The 6,000-nt window shown below is 51.7% G+C and overlaps 1 pseudogene; it reads right to left on the minus strand.

Annotated features, from left to right (window-relative positions):
• Nucleotides 1-5,063: 5,063 nt before the first annotated feature.
• LOC113897447 lies at nt 5,064-6,000 on the minus strand (annotated as a pseudogene).

Genomic DNA, 6,000 nt, shown 5'->3' on the forward strand with positions numbered 1-6,000 from the left:
AGAAGATACATACACCCACACAGGCCACCACACAGGCACCTGCCTGCCTGTGTGCACAAACACTTGACTGGAAGCCGGGTGCACACGTTCACCTGTGAGTATACACACCACATCAGGCTCATGTGTGCATGTACAGTCCTTTGCTTGAGTGTATGTGCAGCAGGCACTCACTCTTGTTCTCTTTCACACACACACATGCACACACACACACACACACACAACCAGTAGAGCAGGCCCTTGGACCTGTGGCCAGAGCTTCAGAGGACCAGGCAGGACAGAGGAGGTGTGTGCAGACCAGGCAGGGGCCCTGGGCATATCACAGGAGAAGCAGCAGCCTTGCGCTTGGGGGGCAATCTCTGCCTGGGATGAACCATGAGCACAAAGAAAGCTCAGACCCCTGACATGGTGAGCAGACCTGCTCAGTGCTTCATCTGCATTCTGGCCTGAGTGCTGAGAACCTAAGAATCTGAGCCGCTCAGCCTTCTCTCCTGGACTGGGTGCCAAGAAGAGCCGGGAGGAGCGATGTGGCTGCAGGCTGTGGGACTCTGCTTCCCAGAGCTGGGCCAGGGAGCTTCGTTTGCAGAGCCCACAGTGTCTTTCAGCGTATCTTCTGGCCAAATGCTATATGAAAACCAGTTCAAGTGCCACTTCCCCTGGGAAGCCTCCCTTTATCCTCTCCCAGCCCACCTGAGCCCTCTGTCCTGTATGCATCATGGCCGTGTGTGTGCACCTGGAGGATGGTGCTCACTTTTCTCACTGGCTTCCAGCCTGTTGCTTAGCCCCACCAGCCCACATGGAGGTCTCCCACTCCCCTCCTCACCCAGATTCTGAAGGCCAAGCTGAAGCCCCTAGCCTGGCCACAGCCAACTTCTTCCTGTCCCATTGCCACTTCCTGAGGCTAAGACACATTTCACGTGAGCAGCTGGCTGCTCAATCCGAGTGGTTCCTAGCCTGGATGACACCTGTCTGAACTGGGAGGGAGCTTGCAGATCAGCAATACCACCCCTTGTTATGTATGGGAGAAATGAAACTCAAAGAAGGAAGGGGCTTGCCCAGTGCTGCACAGTGAGTTAGAGGGGAAACCAGGGCTGCAGGAGTTCCCTGGGGCTCCTGATCCCAGCCCTTTCCTCTGCCCCATGTCACCATTTTTTTACTTACCTTCAGCCTCTTCCAGATCCATGTGCCTTGTTTCCTGGAAGATGTTTCTGAGACCAGGAACCTTCACTGGCTGTAATCAGGAGAAAACAGGTCCAAGAAGCAGGTCTGAGCCTCCTCTATCCAGGGAACCTCAGTGGACAGGACCCGGAGTTTCACATTACTGGAGCTTTCCAAACTAAGAAGACACACCTAGGCTGTCGTAGAGTTTAGTGAAGTGTTTGCAATATGATACAGTTAAGTGGAGCTCTTAGAATTTGGGAGAAGTAGACCAAGCACTCGGAGAAAACAATGGCACCCCACTCCAGCACTCTTGCCTGGAAAATCACATGGACGGAGGAGCCTGGAAGGCTGCAGTCCATGGGATCGCTGAGGGTCCGACACGACTGAGCGACTTCACTTTCACATTTCACTTTCACGCATTGGAGAAGGAAATGGCAACCCACTCCGGTGTTCTTGCCTGGAGAGTCCCAGGGACAGGAGAGCCTGGTGGGCTGCCGTCTAAGGGGTCGCACAGAGTCGGACACAACTGAAGCAACTTAGCAGCAGCAGCAGCTGCAGACCAAGCACTTAGAATGCAGGGCATTATCTGCAGTCTATCAGGCTTTGTAGAACTAGGAGATTCTGGTGGGCTCAAGGCTGAGCAGGGTGCCCCGTGGTTCACTGTCAGCAGCCAGGGACTGCCCGCCCGAGCAGCTCCCAGCCCCATGCTGGCTGACAGCCTCCTGGAGAGCAGGGACCTTTCAAAGCTCCCTGCACCAGGGGACCGCACCATCCCCAAGGCAATTTAGAGGCAGAAGGGGAAATTCTCCCAGCTTAGAAACCTTGGGGTACTTCAGGGATGATGTCCCAAAGACCCAATTACACAGAGTCTACTTAGAGATCTTAATTGGTGTAGAAAAGTTGGAGGAGGTGGCTCAGGGCCAGGAATCCACCCTCACAGGTCAGTCCTCAGTGTGGGCCATGAACGTGTACAGGATCAATAAATGAATGGATGGATGGATGCAGAATTAAGTCAATGTATAGGCCACTCTTGGTGAACACATTTAAAGACATTGGAGTGACTGAATGAACAATTGATAGGCAGTTTCACCTTTAAGGGAAACTCTGTCCCCATTAACAGCCACACTCCATTTCCACTCAAGTTTCTTCTGGCCCTCAGTTCAGTTCAGTCGCTCAGTCGTGTCTGACTCTTTGCGACCCCATGAATCGCAGCACGCCAGGCCTCCCTGTCCATCATCAACTCCTGGAGTTCACTCAAACTCATGTCCATTCATTGGTGATGCCATCCAACCATCTCATCCTCTGTCTTCCCCTTCTCCTCCTGCCTCCAACCTTTCCCAGCATCAGCATCTTTCCCAATGAGTCAGTTCTTCGCATCAGGTGGCTAAAATATTGGAGCTTCAGGTTCAGCATCAGTCCTTCCAATGAATATCAGGATTGATTGCCTTTAGGATTGATTGGTTTGATCTCCTTGCTGTCCAAGGGACTCTCAAGAGTCTTCTCCAACACCACAGTTCAAAAGCATCAATTCTTTGGTGCTCAGCTTTCTTTATGGCACAACTTTCACATCCATACACGACTACTGGAAAAACCACAGCTTTGACTAGACAAACCTTTGTCGGCAAAGTAATGTGTCTGCTTTGTAATATGCTGTCTAGGTTTGTCATAGTTTTTCTTCCAAGTAACCAAGTGTCTTTTAATTTCATGGCTGTGGTCATCATATACAGTGATTTTTGGAGCCCAAGAAAATAGTCTGTCACTGATTCCATTGTTTCCTCATCTGTTTGCCATGAAGTGATTGGACTGGATGCCATGATCTTTGTTTTTTGAATGTTGAGTTTTAAAGCAGCTTTTTTGCTCTCCTCTTTAACTTTCATCAAGAGGCTCTTTAGTTCCTCTTCAATTTCTGCCAATAGGGTGGTGTCATCTATGTATTTGAGTGACAGTTCAATAACCTTCTGTTGGGAAAGCTCTGTGGAGCTGCAGAGACAAGCCCCTAAAGAGTCCTGTCCTTAGGCACCCACATTGTTATGAAACATTGTGGACACAAAGCAGAAGGGCTTCAGTTCAGTTCAGTCGCTCAGTTGTGTGCGAATCTTTGTGACCCCATGGACTGCAGCATGCCAGGCCTCCCTGTCCATCACCAACTCCCGGAGTTTACTCAAACTCATGCCCATTGAGTTGGTGATACCATCCAACCATCTCATCCTCTGTCGTCCCCTTCTTCTCCCACCTTCAATTTTCCCAGCATCAGGGTCTTTTCAAATGTCAGGTCTTTGCATCAGGTGGCCAAAGTATTGGAGTTTCAGCTTCAATATCTGTCAGTAGGGTTTAGATAGCAAACAAAATGTGCCAAAAAAGTGTGGTGGGACACAAAGGAGAGAGCCCCTTTAAAAAGCTAGGAAAGGCTGTGTTCAAGTGATGGTGTCTAGGTGGCTTGAAAAAAGGTCTCAGATCTCCCCAGGGAACAGCATGAACAACATACAGGGATGTGGAGAGTACCGAAAGTGTGGAGAGGGGTTGGTGGTGTGCGGGGGTGAGTAGAACATCGGGCTCACAAAGTGGGGGCTGTGTTCTGGAGTCCCGAGGACTCAGCTGAAGAATGTGGTCTTCCTTCTGTGGTAAGAGGGAGGCATCATAGGTTCTTGGGTGGTGAATCAGCCAGGATCTGGCCAAAGTAGCAGGACCAGTGTGTGATGTAAGGCTTTGTTGTGGAGAACAGAGCTTTCATTGTGGGAGCTGTAGGAGAAGCCTGTGCCTCGCTTGGCCTCTGTGCTTGGTGTCATGTCTGAAGCTGCTCTCGGGTGGCGTGATGGGGCAGGTGAGGACAGACCAGTACCCAGGAGGACACGCTGGGACCCATGTATGGCCCTCACTGCCTTGGACTCAGTGACACTGGTGACCCGCAGGAGGCTTTGGCACTCTCTCCACTCTCTTCATGTTGGCATTGGAGCTCCCTTAACTTGGGCCTCAGAGCAGCTGCAGGTGGCCTGGCAGGAGCCCGAGGGGCTACACTGACAGCAAGTGAGGGCTCCACCACCTCAGCACGGCCTTGCCTCTGCCTTTCCATCTCTTCCAGATTCTCTCGTGCTCAACCTGAACCCAGAACCTGAGAGCAGAGTAAGCTCTTGGAGGGCCGGTGGAAACCTAGCTGGATACTCCAGTCCAGAGTCACACAAGCCAGCTAACCAGTGCTCCCTGGGTTGATTAACTGGGAAGCAGCCAGTGAGGCACAGCTGGCCAGAGAATGGAAGCTCTAGAAATCTCTAATAGCTTCTGGGTTGATGGTAGGGTAGTGGCATTGTCACCAGGCTCTTCGGGATTCCTTAGTGTTCCCCCTCCCTCCAGAAATGGGGTAGGTGGGCATCCCCAGGCCTTGGTGTCTGCTCTGGCCTGTGCCTTGAATGATTGGCCAAGGAGGTAGAAGTGGAAGTACCAGGTCATTTCTGAGTGGGAGCTGAAAGAATGCACACAGGCTTTGTCATCTTCTCTTCTTCTTTTGCCATTTGACCAGCAGTGTGCATAAGGCAGATGCTTTATCATCTTGAGGATGAAAAAGATGAAGTAGATCCCCCATCCAATCTCTGATGGACTTGGAGAGTGAGCAAGAAAAAGAACCTTTGTATTTTTAAGCCTCTGCAATTTTGAAGTCACGCCACAGTAAAACTAGTTCCCCAGGTGGCGCGAGTGGTAAAGAATCCCCCTGCCAATACAGGAGACATAAGAGACCTTGGCTCGATAACTGGGTCAGGAAGATCCCGTGGAAGAGGACATGGCAACCCACTCTAGTATTCTTGCCTGAAGAATACCATGGACAAAGAAGCCTGGAAGACTAGAGTCCATAGGTTCCCAAAGATTTGGACAGGACTAAAGTGACTCAGCACACACACACCTGCATGACGGTCTTAGAGAACAACAGGAGAGCGGGCCATCTTCCTGGAGAGGAGATCTCCGCTCAGCAGAGCTACGGCAGCAGCTTTCACCTCTGCATTTCTTAGGCTTTAGATGATGGGGTTCAGCGATGGGGTCACGACCCCGTAGAAAAATGCAAGAAGCTTATTCAAGTAGAGGTCCTTGGCCTTGGGCTTGAAATACATGAAGGAGATAGTCCCATAGAAATCACCACCACTGTGAGGTGGGCAGAGCAGGTAGAGAAGGCTTTGTGCCGGCTGGCAGCAGAGGGCACCCTCAGGAGGGCAGTGAGGATGAACATGTAGGACAGGAAGATGAGCAGCAGCGGGGGCAGTGTCACAACCGCTGAAGACACCGTTAATATCAGTGCATTGAGAGAGATGTCCCCACAGGCGAGTTTTAGCACTGACAAGATCTCACAGAAGAAGTGTTGATGATATTGTGGCCACAGAAGGGGAGGCTCCAGGTGAGAATGGAATGAAGAAGGGAGTTGGCAAAGACTTCCCCCCAGCTCAGGGTCGCCATCCACATGCACGTGTGCCAGCTCATGAGCTCTGAGTAGCGAAGCGGCTGGCAGATGGCCACATACCGGTCACACGCCATCATGGCCAAGAGCACGCACTCCGTGGAGCCCAGCGCCAGGGTCAGGTACATCTGCAGGGAACAGCCAGACAAGGAGATGGTGCTCTGGGTTTCCAGGAAGTTGACCAGCATGAGAGGCACGAAGGAGGATGTGCCAGAGATGTCCATGAGGGCGAGGTTTCTGAGGAAGAAGTACATGGGGGTGTGCAGGCGGGGGTCCAGCATGTTCAGCCCAATGAGGAGGGTGTTCCCCAGCACGTTCACGGAGTAGATGCCCAGGCAGAGCACAAACAGGACCATCTCTAGGTTGTGGTGGTCGTGTAGCCCCAGCAGGACAAACTCTGTCAT

Source organism: Bos indicus x Bos taurus, chromosome 8 (genome assembly GCF_003369695.1).
Source record: "Bos indicus x Bos taurus breed Angus x Brahman F1 hybrid chromosome 8, Bos_hybrid_MaternalHap_v2.0, whole genome shotgun sequence".
In the NCBI taxonomy this organism is placed as follows: Eukaryota; Metazoa; Chordata; class Mammalia; order Artiodactyla; family Bovidae; genus Bos; species Bos indicus x Bos taurus.